This window comes from Ranitomeya imitator, chromosome 2, assembly GCF_032444005.1.
Source record: "Ranitomeya imitator isolate aRanImi1 chromosome 2, aRanImi1.pri, whole genome shotgun sequence".
NCBI classification, from domain to species: Eukaryota; Metazoa; Chordata; class Amphibia; order Anura; family Dendrobatidae; genus Ranitomeya; species Ranitomeya imitator.
In genome coordinates, this window is record NC_091283.1 from 462707756 (window position 1) to 462720978 (window position 13223).

The following is a 13223-nucleotide window of genomic DNA, read 5'->3' on the forward strand; positions in this document are numbered from 1 at the left end:
AGCCGCTACGTCTTTGAAAGCCATTAACGCGCTCATTTTTAAAAATGAGCGCGTTAATAGCTTGCGGTGACGTCGCGGCTTGTGATTGGTCGCGTGGCGGTCACATGGGCGGCCCGCGACCAATCAGAAGCCGGGACGTGATTCTCAGGTCCTAAAAGCGCTGATTTTGAACAACGAAGCCTGCCGGTTACCCGCGCTGAGTCCAGGGGCCGCCGGAGAGGTAAATATATCAATATTTTTTATTTTAATTCTTTATTTTACACATCTCTATGTATCCGATACCGATACCCGATACCACAAAAGTATCGGATCTCGGTATCGGAATTCCGATACCGCAAGTATCGGCCGATACCCGATACTTGCGGTATCGGAATGCTCAACACTAGTCACCACCCATCTTGTTTTCCCCCTCTCATATACTAATGAGCCACAAACAGGAAATTGATATCTGTTAAAAATCGTTATTGCGCAAAAATATCTAATCAAGACTTAACCAGGTGCGTTATTCTTTAAAGAAAAATGTCATGATTTTCTGACGAAAGTATAGTGGTTTATTGAGTTATCCACCATCGCAACAAAAACATAAAAGGTAGATGAAACAATTACAAACAGAGTGTCCATGTGTAAATATCAGCGCTCGTCTTGATACTCATCTTTCCCAAAGTTCTGAAAAGTCATCTGTCTGTGTGAAGTCTGAAGTCATCACGGCATGGAGTAGCTAACAGCTGTTGTTCCTCGTGTCTTGTCCCATGTCCATGGAGAATGATGGTGAAGGAAGGGAGGTGACCGTCCCACGTGACAAAAAGCCCCCCACCCCCTACTAAGAGACGTTTATATATGGTTTCTACAGATCACGTGTCTTCTGTATATGGAGTTAACGTATACTCTGAGCTACATACACAGAAATAGCTTTTCATAGTGTCAGCAAGAAGCAATGTGCTCAGTACAGAATAAAAATAAGAATAATTAATATTTAACAATTCCCCCTTTTGAGGGTGACAGACATTGATTGGAACCCTCAAATTAAAATATTAATAAAATCTTCTTTCTTCTTTGGCAAAATGATGTAATAAATAATATCAATAATAATATTGTTATATGTTCTCAATAATATAATGATATGTAAATTCATGTCATGGTAGGCCGTGACTAATATTCATATAAAATATATTATACTTCCCTATATCTATTTGAAGCATCTCAGGTCTGATGTCATCTGGTCTTCATATTGATGTCTTCTTGGTTCTTTTAAACAATCTTTATTATAAGTCTTTTGAAATAGATGATAGCATTTAGATATGTAGAGACTGTGTGTCATGTGTCAATCAAAGTCCATAAATTCAAATGTTGATAAGAAAACAATGTTCATAGATGAAATGAAGCTTTAATATCTGTACAGTGTCACCTTTAGAGACCTGGACTTACATTGGCTCGCCTTGGAAATCATCTGGAATCCTCATATCATCCGCACTGGTCTTGGGACAGGTGTGACGTCTTTGGTCAGCACAGCAAGGGTTACATTGACTCTTCCTTGCCAAACATAGCACCATAACCAGTCCTTAGTGCACAGAACACATGTCAGGGTTATTACCTGACAATTACCTGAGTGTTCACCAGCTTTCATGGAAGTCTTATAGGTGATAGGAAACCACTGGAACGTGATAACACCGTTCATCTTTGATACTGTACTCAGTTGTCAGTGATGGATGCTGTAGTTGTGAATGATGACATGAATTGTATTTGACACAGTCTATTACTCAGAAATCATAGCATTGTTACCTTGTGGAACTTCTGGATAACGGCTTTTCTTCTTGCAACTTTTAAAAATCAATTGAATTTAGAAAAATATAAAATCTTTATTAACGTCTTTAGTATCTTGATTGAAGTCTTCATTCCCTATTCTATACCAAATCTGGTAATTTCCCTAACTTATAATATCACAGCGTACCATAGCAATCAATAATATCCATATAATTATTAAATGATATTAAAATGGAGTTTATATTTGGAAAAATAAAATAATAATATTAATAATAAATGATATATTATTTACCATATTCTTCATGTGATTGGACATTTTTATGTCATAGGTGTAATTTCTTCTTGAACTCATAGATGTCAGTATGTCTTTTATGTAACAAGTGCTGATATTTAGTATTAAAACTTTATTAATTTATGTTTAGTAGACCAATAATATGTAAGTATGTATAGCCATGAACCAAAATAAAAATATATGTATGAATGAATGAATGAGTGAAAGAATTGTATTTAACTTGGAATTAAAACATTTCTTATATAATGAAACCATATGATCACTATATTTGATAAAGCAATATGCTTGTAGACATTACTTTATTAAATATTGATTTTTCCTTGATGAAAAATAAGAATGAAAAATAAAAATTGAAAGAAAAGTGGAAAAAAATGAAAAATAAAAATGAGAATAAAAAATAAGAATAAGGCCTTTATATGTTGATGACAAATGCTGAGATTATGTCTCAGTAACACATTCCCTTAATATTTTCCCCATGTAGATGTTGTCATAACCTTGGATCACCAAAATATTGAAATTATGCAGCTTTGCATATAATACCCTTCATTAGAGGAAAAAATGACTTTTATAATATTTATTGTTATTGTACCCAATAATACCTTATTAATATTTCTTCTTTATTAAAATGTGTGAAGAAGAGGTATTGATGAAATGTGATGATGTGATCAGGATCAAAAACACATTTCCCCCTTAATATCAAAAAATATTGTTTTATGAAAAAATTAATTTGTAAAAAAACCAAGTGAAAAATAATTATTTTTATAACTGTGATATCAACTTGTGCCATATATTTGTTTGAAGATGTGTACTCATCTATGTAACCATAAAAAAACACTGAATATGAAAAAATTATAATTTGGAAAAATTATTCTAAATGTAGGTTTTCTAGAAAAATCATATTGATGTATTATTGTACTTATTAAATAATAATCACCAAAGAAATATATGTTGCATAATAATATTTAAATATATCTTAATATTCTAATAATTTAACTGAATCTTATTATTTATTAAACACAAAGTTGTTGTTTTTTTTTTTTTCTCTCAAACATACCATAAATCATGAGGCCTCAGTCAAACTGTGCATACACATTCCACATTCCACATACCACGCTCTGGTCACTCTTACATTACACACTTAGCATTAGGTTCACTCTTAGCAGCTGCCCATATTCTCTGTTATCTGTCACTCAAACTGTGACACACATAGACGTTCACAATACATTTCACATACAAAGAATAAAAAACATGTATATTAACCCAAAATATTGTATCCTAATTATCAATCAATGCGCATTGTAATCTATTAAATTTAGTATTCTAATATTCCTTTGAATATTCCCCAAATATTATCTAACAGTATCAGTATGTTTTAAACTATAGAAAGGACTGGACTCATTTACAAGAAACTTGAGTTGAATGTTCTAACGCTATTTCGGTACAAGCCTGTAACTAAGACCCTTTGAATGTAAGGCTGAGGAAAATTCCTAAAATTAAAAAACAAGGCTATATGATATTCCTTAACTCACATATGTCACACCATGCAGTGGGAGGAAAAAAAAAACACGTTTTAGATTATTACAGAAAGAAAATTTACATGTAGTACACACATTTTTAGGTTGTTAGATATATTATTTATTTTTAAGTGTTAAATATATAAAAATCATGCAGTTAATATAACTTCCTGTGTGAATAAGACATAAATTCATGAAACAGGTATTTTTTGTTCAATCCTCGCTTTGAAAGTAAAATTCTAAGGGAAAATAAAAGATAAAGGTTATTTTCATATTTATTTCAAAACAAAATAATTTAGATATCTTATACATATGTATATACTTAATAAATGTATTTAATTGTAATTCTAAATATTTTTTACTGGAGTATATTTTAATTATTTCGCTATATATATAAAAATGCAGTTAATATAATCTCTACTTATACAAATATGCTACAGTATTTACTGTATATTATATTAATATATGTAACTGCAGAATTATATTGAATAAAATAATTACATATTAATAAATAATACATTGTATAACTCATCATATAATATAATTAATTTTTAGCCAATTCCTATCCCAAAATTTGGCTGTTTGTCGATAATCTGCTGAAATGCTAAATTTAGTAAGGTCAGTTTTAACCCTATGGACTCTTTGAAGAGCTGCTGTGATAATGGAGTGTTCAGCTGAGCTCCCCCTGGGATACTCACCTGCTTCCGTCTGTCAGTTTCCGCCATCTTTACAGACAGATCTGACCCTTCAGATTTTAAATCTTTCAGAGAAATTTCTTTAATAGACTCCTGAATCTTTTCATAGGGTTTATAGCAAATATGTAATTTTCTTCGTACTTCATAGATTTGATTTTGCATAATTTTAGCAAGATTTTTCTAGATTTAGTTTGGAGTTTTTGGGACTCTGAGTCATCTTCTATTTTTAGTGGTCCTTGTACATCTGTCCCTCGTAGATCATCTTTGTCAATTGTCATGACTCCTATACTTCCTCCATCTTGTTTTTCATCTTGTGTCACAAAGTCAATGTCACTTTGGGTGGTCATCGTCATCACAGATACGTGCGTCACATCTTTCTCACTCTTCTCATTACAATCAATCTTGGGAACATCATTCGTTTCCTTAGAAATTCTTTCTACACTGTCTTTTTTTGGACTTCTCTGTCACAAACTCGTTAAATACATAAACCATATGTAAAATATTTTTAAGTTGCTCTTTTTCTTTTTTCTTAGACATTAGCTTAGAATCTAAATTCAAATTCGAATTCGCTATTCTGCATTCTGCAAATAAATTAGACCAAAATATTTCTAAGCTAGATCCGTACAAACTTACAAATTCTATCTGACTTGATTTAGCATATGAATTTATCAAATCCATTTGTCTTACCTTGAAATCTCAGCTTGTAATCCCTTTGCTTTTACAACGCTGGGCTCCGGACTTCAGCACGGCTATTTTTAGCACATCTATCTTCAGCACTACCAGTGCTTGCTGTCAATCCGTCTGACACCTGTTAAAGTCTTCGTAATTCGTAGGTTCTTGTATGAGTTCTTTGTGACTTGAAGTTTTGAAGTGGAATTCCTGAATACTTGCACAATCTAGCAGAACTCTTCTGTCTTCCCCCGTGTGCAAGAAGAAGGAAATTCACGCAAAAATAGCACAAAAAAATCAAAACTGGCTGGCTAGGCCAAATGTTAAAAATCGTTATTGCGCAAAAATATCTAATCAAGACTTAACCAGGTGCGTTATTCTTTAAAGAAAAATGTCATGATTTTCTGACGAAAGTATAGTGGTTTATTGAGTTATCCACCATCGCAACAAAAACATAAAAGGTAGATGAAACAATTACAAACAGAGTGTCCATGTGTAAATATCAGCGCTCGTCTTGATACTCATCTTTCCCAAAGTTCTGAAAAGTCATCTGTCTGTGTGAAGTCTGAAGTCATCACGGCATGGAGTAGCTAACAGCTGTTGTTCCTCGTGTCTTGTCCCATGTCCATGGAGAATGATGGTGAAGGAAGGGAGGTGACCGTCCCACGTGACAAAAAGCCCCCACCCCCTACTAAGAGACGTTTATATATGGTTTCTACAGATCACGTGTCTTCTGTATATGGAGTTAACGTATACTCTGAGCTACATACACAGAAATAGCTTTTCATAGTGTCAGCAAGAAGCAATGTGCTCAGTACAGAATAAAAATAAGAATAATTAATATTTAACAATATCACAAACAATTCCCATTTTATTTTGATGTATCCATATAAATGGCCCACCCTGTACTATAAAATTGTCACCTATGTACAAGAATATAACTGCTATAATACTGCCCCTATGTACAAGAAAATAACTGCTATAATACTGTCCCTATGTACAGGAATATAACTACTATAATACTGTCCTTATGTACAAGAATATAACTACTATAATACTGCCCCTATGAACAGGAATAAAGCTACTATAATACTGCTCCTATATACAATGATATATCTACTATAATACTGCTCCTATGTGCAAGAATATAAGTACCGTATATACTTGTGCATAAGCTGAGATTTTCAGCACATTTTTTAGTGCTGAAAACACCCCCCTTGGCCTATACATGAATCATTGTCCAGAAAGCCGGTGGGGGAGAGGGAGCGACGAAGCAGCAGCAGGAGATGGCGGCTTCAAGAAGAAATCATACTCAACCTCCTCGCACCATCGCTGCATCTTCATCCGTGCATGTCTGTCCCGGCATTGGCAGCTCTTCCCCTGTGCTGAGCGATCATGTGGTACTGCTTATTAAGGTAATGAATACGCATTCGTCTTCATTACCTTAGTGAGTGGTACCATGTGACCATTGAGCAGAGGAAGAGCTGCCGGTGCCGGAACAACGGAGATACAGCAAAGGTGCAAGGAGGATGAGTAGGATGGGGGGGTGTGAGCCATGCGGGACCAGGGGAGCCGAGCTGTGTGGGACCAGGGGAGCTAGGCGGTTTCAGGGGAGCCATGCGGGACTGAGGAGTCATGCTTACAATAGGGGGAGCCACACATAGCAGGACAGGACGGGGAAAGTCACACATAGCAGGACAGGATGGGAGGAGCCACACATAGCAGGAAAGGGATAAGGGGACAATGCATACCCGGCTTATACTCGATTCAATAAGCATACCCAGTTTTCCGTGGCAAAATTAGGTGCCTCGGCTTATACTCAGGTCAGCTTATACTCGAAAATATATGGTACTTTATTACTGCCTTTATTAACAGGACTATAACAGCTATAATACTGTCCATATTTATAGCAATATGACTACTATAATACTGCTCGTATGTACAGCAATATGACTACTATAATACTGCTCACTGAGAATATAGCTACTATAATACTGCCCTCTTTTTATAATAATACAACTGCTATAATACAGCCCTGAAAATACTAGACTATAACAGTTCTAACAATGCTCCAATTCTTTAGAGCAAACCTGAACATTGGAGCTGATGAGTGGAATGGCCTTTTACTTATATATCCGTGTCTGAGGAGACCCCATTAGTATTAACTGAATTTTGTTGCTGAGGGTGTCACCAGACTGTGATCTTCAGTGCCATTTCTAACATGAGCAAAACATAAAGCTTTGACAAATGAACAGGATACATGATAAACATGAGTCACTTGAGGATTGTTTTTACTTCCTAAACCATGTCTATTAACATCAGAAGTGTATATGACAGGTCCTGCTGTGAGACATAGCGCAGCTCCGAGAGCCTGGGACTTACAATGCGGACAGATGTTCATGCAGAGATCAGAATAGAATGCAGCAAGGGCAATATATTTTATGTCTATTACTGCAAAAAGTTCAGCATGGCATTTTGTTGAAAATACTTTCCTCTTTACGGACAGTGGTGTTTTGACAGGTTCAGTTAAAATATAAGGGGGGCAATAACGCTTATTGAATGTGACCTGTCTTCCACATCCTTGATAAGTCAGCAGTCTGACTCAGAGATCGTTAATTGCCCAAAAATTGAAATAATTCCCTATTGTTCCTGTTAGTAGGGTCTTTTCTAAAGGTTATTAATCAGTCAGCAGAAGGTCTCCCTCCATATTGTACAGCAAAGAGAGCCAAGTGTCTGCTTTATCTGCAATTCTTAACAATTTCAATGTGATTGTTTCATTGTTCCCTTTAGCTGTGATTAATTTAATGCCAGTGCTTTGGTTTCAAAAAAGGGGTTAAATATTCTCCGACATATTTTTCTCACAGCAGAGAAACATATTCATTTGACTCTTTGCTCTTTTTGCCTCCGCTTTGTAAATGTGAGAGATGTCTGGGTGCTTGATAGGTCTGAAGATCTTGTTCTGCTAGGTGGGTTGTATGTACTAGCTTCTATTTGGTGCAGTATACAGAATTAAATATTCAATAAGTCCAGAATATAAGCAGTGAAGGCTAAGCAGACAGATGTGTGCTGATATTAACAGGCTGGGAAGCTCCATGGATATTGTGCCCTACCCAGCATAATAATGCCTGCTCACAGCTATCTGCTTTCCCTTAGCTGGTTATTTAAAAAAGTTGGACACCATGAATTTTCATTTATTTGCTAAATACATGTACAGTAACCTACACACGTATGACACTCCACAAACAGGGCAAAATAATATTCCGCACCTGTGTCGGAACGTCTGACCTAGGAGTCAGAAAAACTGTGAGCATCCGTGCCTGCACTCTCAGGTGTCAACCCAAATGAAAAAAACAAAAAAAACAACACGTATGACACTAATTTTATATCTGATAGACATCTTTCTATCTATATGTCTGTCTATCCCATATCAATCTATGTTTCTTTCTATCTATCTATCTATCTATCTATCTATCTATCTATCTATCTATCTATCTATCTAAAATACCTAAAAATTAAAAGCAGCACTAAAAATCACAAGTTGGGTCCAAATCCTCTCAAGGAGAGACCAAACCTTAAGTAGATATTCAAAGATTGGAGGCAGCACACCCTTCAAAGTTAAAAAAGAAGAACTTCTGTTTAATGGTCCATCACGGCGACATTTCTGTTCATTAGTGAGGCTTGAAAAGGGTTCTCACTAATGAATCGAAACGATGCCATGATGGGCCATTAAACAGAAGTTCTTCTTTTTTCACTTTGATTCGGTGTGCTGCCTCCAATCTTTGAATATTTACGATCTATCTATCTACTGTATCTATTCTCTATCTTTGAACATCTAACACCTAAACATCTGTCATTTCTAATCTGCATTCTATTCCACGGCATATCAAACTGATGGTGCACATGGATGGCACACGGATGTGACACAGATGGCACGTGGATGCCACACGGATGATACACATGGATGCGAATAGCATCAGTGCTGTTTTTTCCAGTACCGGAAATATCAGGATGTGTACAAGAGGCCTTAAAGTGTGTGACAGGGGTTCAGTGCAGTCCTAGGAGACTTTGGAGCATTACACATGTTTGTGCAAGGGAATTATAAGTTTTGCAATACTTGCTGTTCATGGCAAATCTATTTGCCATTAATCAAATGTTTGGGAAAACTTTTGCGAAGCTGTTGAATTCGGATTTCAGAAGATTCACTCATCTCTACCTCAATTCAAAATCATTAACTGGGCCATTCATTACCACATGCTAATTGGAATATTATCATTTTTTATGGCATTGGTGCAGATCCACAATCTGCTGTATAGACAGACATGTAAATGATACAATTGTTGGCGGTGTAAGAGGATGACACCTGCTATACAGAGGGGGTCCCTTGCTGCTTTATAATATGTACATCTATTGTATATAACAGTAATAGCAGTGTAAAAAAAGTTTAAAAAAAAGTTTCAGTATCTTGTTGTGCCCTACCATAGAAGCCTTTTTATAATAATTGTACTGTCTTCTCCCCAAAGCATCACATTCATTATTTTATTTGGGTTTTCAGCTGCAGCATCTTTCTCTGTACCAGAACATTTTCTAGGGAAAAGTATCTGTGTCTTTCATTGTGCACAGAAGGTTTTCTAATAAGTATCAAGCACCCAAAGATGCCATCAGAAAAAAAGACCGACACTGAGGCAACAAAGGTTGGAGCTCGACAAACTTTGCAGTTCTTTATAGAAGATACCCAGCTTTCATTTACCTTCTACTAGAGAACATATGAAGAAAATTCAGCGTTTTTCTCAGCGCCGCACAAAAACGATGGCAATTATTTTGAGCAGGATTTGCCAGTAGAGAGATATTTGCAGGACATATTGGCTCAATTAGTTCTGTCCTTTCTGCCTCACTTTATTCACAGACTTGGTGGTCATTCAATACATAAACCTCCACATCTTTGACAAGGGGCATTCTTCTGAATTAATGGTCTCATTTGTGCCATCTGCTAGCGTTGACTTTGACATACAAGTCCTTCAACAAAATTAAGAATATGTCAAGATTCAGCACCAGTGAACTGTACTTTTACTCTATTTTTACCATAGGTCATCTATGTGGGAGGTTAACCAAGAAATTGTCAAACTATGTAGAAACGTTACCCATATATGTCACATTTATCTGTGTCCTTTTGTCATATTAAGGACACGAGCGGCCCTAAAAACTATGGGACTGGCAGCAGGCTTGGCACAAAGTTCAACATTTGGCAGCCTTATGTCTTATTATGCGACTAAGTAGGAGAGGTTTGACCTGCACATTTTTGCAAGGCAAGCAATTCAAGATCTCCTTCCAGGTAGACATAGAAGGTGACATTGGAAGAAAGTCACCAGATGCTAGTCTGAATGATAAGATGATTTTGTGGGTCATTCATAAAAATTAGACCCACATAATTCCAAAGCATAACATTATGTTACACAGTTACATAGGTTATAAAAGATGTAGATCCAACAAGTTCAATCTTTCTCCATCAATTGTACATTTTTTCAGTAAATTAACCCCTTTCTGACATTAGACGTACTATCCCGTCGAGGTGGGGTGGGCCCTAAGACCACCGATGGGATAGTACGTCATATGCGATCGGCAGCGCTCACGGGGGGAGCGCCGCCGATCGCGGCCGGATGTCAGCTGTTTATCGCAGCTGACATCCGGCAGTATGTGCCAGGAGCAGTCACGGACCACCCCGGCACATTAACCCCTGGCACACCGCGATCAAAGATGATCGCGATGTGCCGGCGGTATAGGGAAGCTTCCCGCAGGGAGGGGGCTCCCTGCGGGCTTCCCAGAGCCCCCCGCAGCAACGCGATGTGATCGCATTGCTGCGAGGGTCTTACCTCCCTCCCTGCCTGCTCCAGCCCCGGATCCAAGATGGCCGCGGATCCGGGTCCTGCAGGGAGGGAGGTGGCTTCACAGAGCCTGCTCAGAGCAGGCACTGTGAAGCCTGCAGTGCTGCATGTCAGATCGGTGATCTGACAGAGTGCTGTGCAAACTGTCAGATCATCGATCTGTAATGTCCCCCCTGGGACAAAATAAAAAAGTTAAAAAAAAAATTTCCAAATGTGTAAAAAAAAAAAATATTCCTAAATAATGAAAAAAAATATATATATATTATTCCCATAAATACATTTCTTCATCTAAATAAAAAAAACAAACAATAAAAGTACACATATTTAGTATCACCGCGTCCGTAACGACCCAACCCATAAAACTGGCCCACTAGTTAACCCCTTCAGTAAACACCATAAGAAAAAAAAAAAGAGGCATAAAACAACGCTTTATTATCATACCGCCGAACAAAAAGTGGAATAACACGCGATCAAAGACAGATATAAATAACCATGGTACCGCTGAAAACATCATCTTGTCCCACACAAAACGAGCCACCATACAGCATCATCAGAAAAAAAATTAAAAAGTTATAGTCCTGAGAATAAAACGATGCAAAAATAATTATTTTTTCTGTAAAATAGTTTTTATTGTATAAAAGCGCCAAAACATAAAAAAAGATATAAATGAGGTGACGCTGTAATCGTACTGACCCGAAGAATAAAACTGCTTTATCAATTTTACCAAACGCGGAACGGTATAAACGCCTCCCACAAAAGAAATTCATGAATAGCTGGTTTTTGGTCATTCTTCCTCACAAAAATCGGAATAAAAAGCGATCAAAAAATGTCACATGACCGAAAATGTTACCAATAAAAACGCCAACTCGTCCCGCAAAAAACAAGACCTCACATGACTCTGTGGACCAAAATATGGAAAATTATAGCTCTCAAAATGTGGTAACGCAAAAAATATTTTTTGCAATAAAAAGCGTCTTTCAGTGTGTGACGGCTGCCAATCATAAAAATCTGCTAAAAAACTCGCTATAAAAGTAAATTAAACCGCCCTTCATCACCCCCTTAGTTAGGGAAAAATTAAAAAAATGTATTTATTTCCATTTTCCCATTAGGGCTAGGGCTAGGGTTAGGGTTAGGGCTAGGGTTAGGGCTAGGGTTAAGGTTAGGGCTAGGGTTAGGGCAAGGGTTGGGGCTAGAGTTAGGGCTAGGGCTAGGGTTAGGGCTAGGGTTAGAGCTAGGGTTTGGGCTAGGGTTAGGGCTAGGGTTAGGGTTAGGGTTAGGGCTAGGGTTAGGGTTAGGGTTAGGGCTAGGGTTAGGGTTAGGGCTAGGGTTAGGGTTGGGGCTACAGTTAGGGTTGGGGCTAAAGTTAGGGTTAGGGTTTAGATTACATTTACAGTTGGGAATAGGGTTGGGATTGGGTTGGGTAGGGGTGTGTCAGGGCTAGAGGTGTGGTTAGGGTTACTGTTGGAATTAGGGTTAGGGGTGTGTTTGGATTAGGGTTTCAGTTATAATTGGGGGGGGTTTCCACTGTTTAGGCACATCAGGGGCTCTCCAAACACGACATGGCATCCGATCTCAATTCCAGCCAATTCTGCGTTGAAAAAGTAAAACAGTGCTCCTTCCCTTCCGAGCTCTCCCGTGTGCCCAAACAGGGGTTTACCCCAACATATGGGGTATCAGCGTACTCAGGACAAATAGGACAACAACTTTTGGGGTCCAATTTCTCCTGTTACCTTTGGGAAAATACAAAACTGGGGCTAAAAAATAATTTTTGTGGGAAAAAAAAAGATTTTTTATTTTCACGGCTCTGCGTTATAAACTGTAGTGAAACACTTGGGGGTTCAAAGTTCTCACAACACATCTAGATGAGTTCCCTGGGAGTCTAGTTTCCAAAATAGTGTCACTTGTGGGGGGTTTCTACTGTTTAGGTACATTAGGGGCTCTGCAAACGCAATGTGACACCTGCAGACCATTCCATCTAAGTCTGCATTCCAAATGGAGCTCCTTCCCTTCCGAGCCCTCCCATGCGCCCAAACAGTGGTTCCCCCCCACTTATGGGGTATCAGCGCACTCAGGACAAATTGGACAACAAATTTTGGGGTCCAATTTCTCCTGTTACCCTTGGGAAAATACAAAACTGGGGGCTAAAAAATAATTTTTGTGGGAAAAAATTTATTTTTGTTTTATTTTTACGGCTGTGCATTATAAACTTCTGTGAAGCACTTGGTGGGTCAAAGTGCTCACCACACCTCTAGATAAGTTCCTTAGGGGGTCTACTTTCCAAAATGGTGTCACTTGTGGGGGGTTTCAATGTTTAGGCACATCAGGGGCTCTCCAAACGCAACATGGCGTCCCATCTCGATTCCAGTCAATTTTGCATTGAAAAGTCAAATGGCGCTCCTTCGCTTCCGAGCTC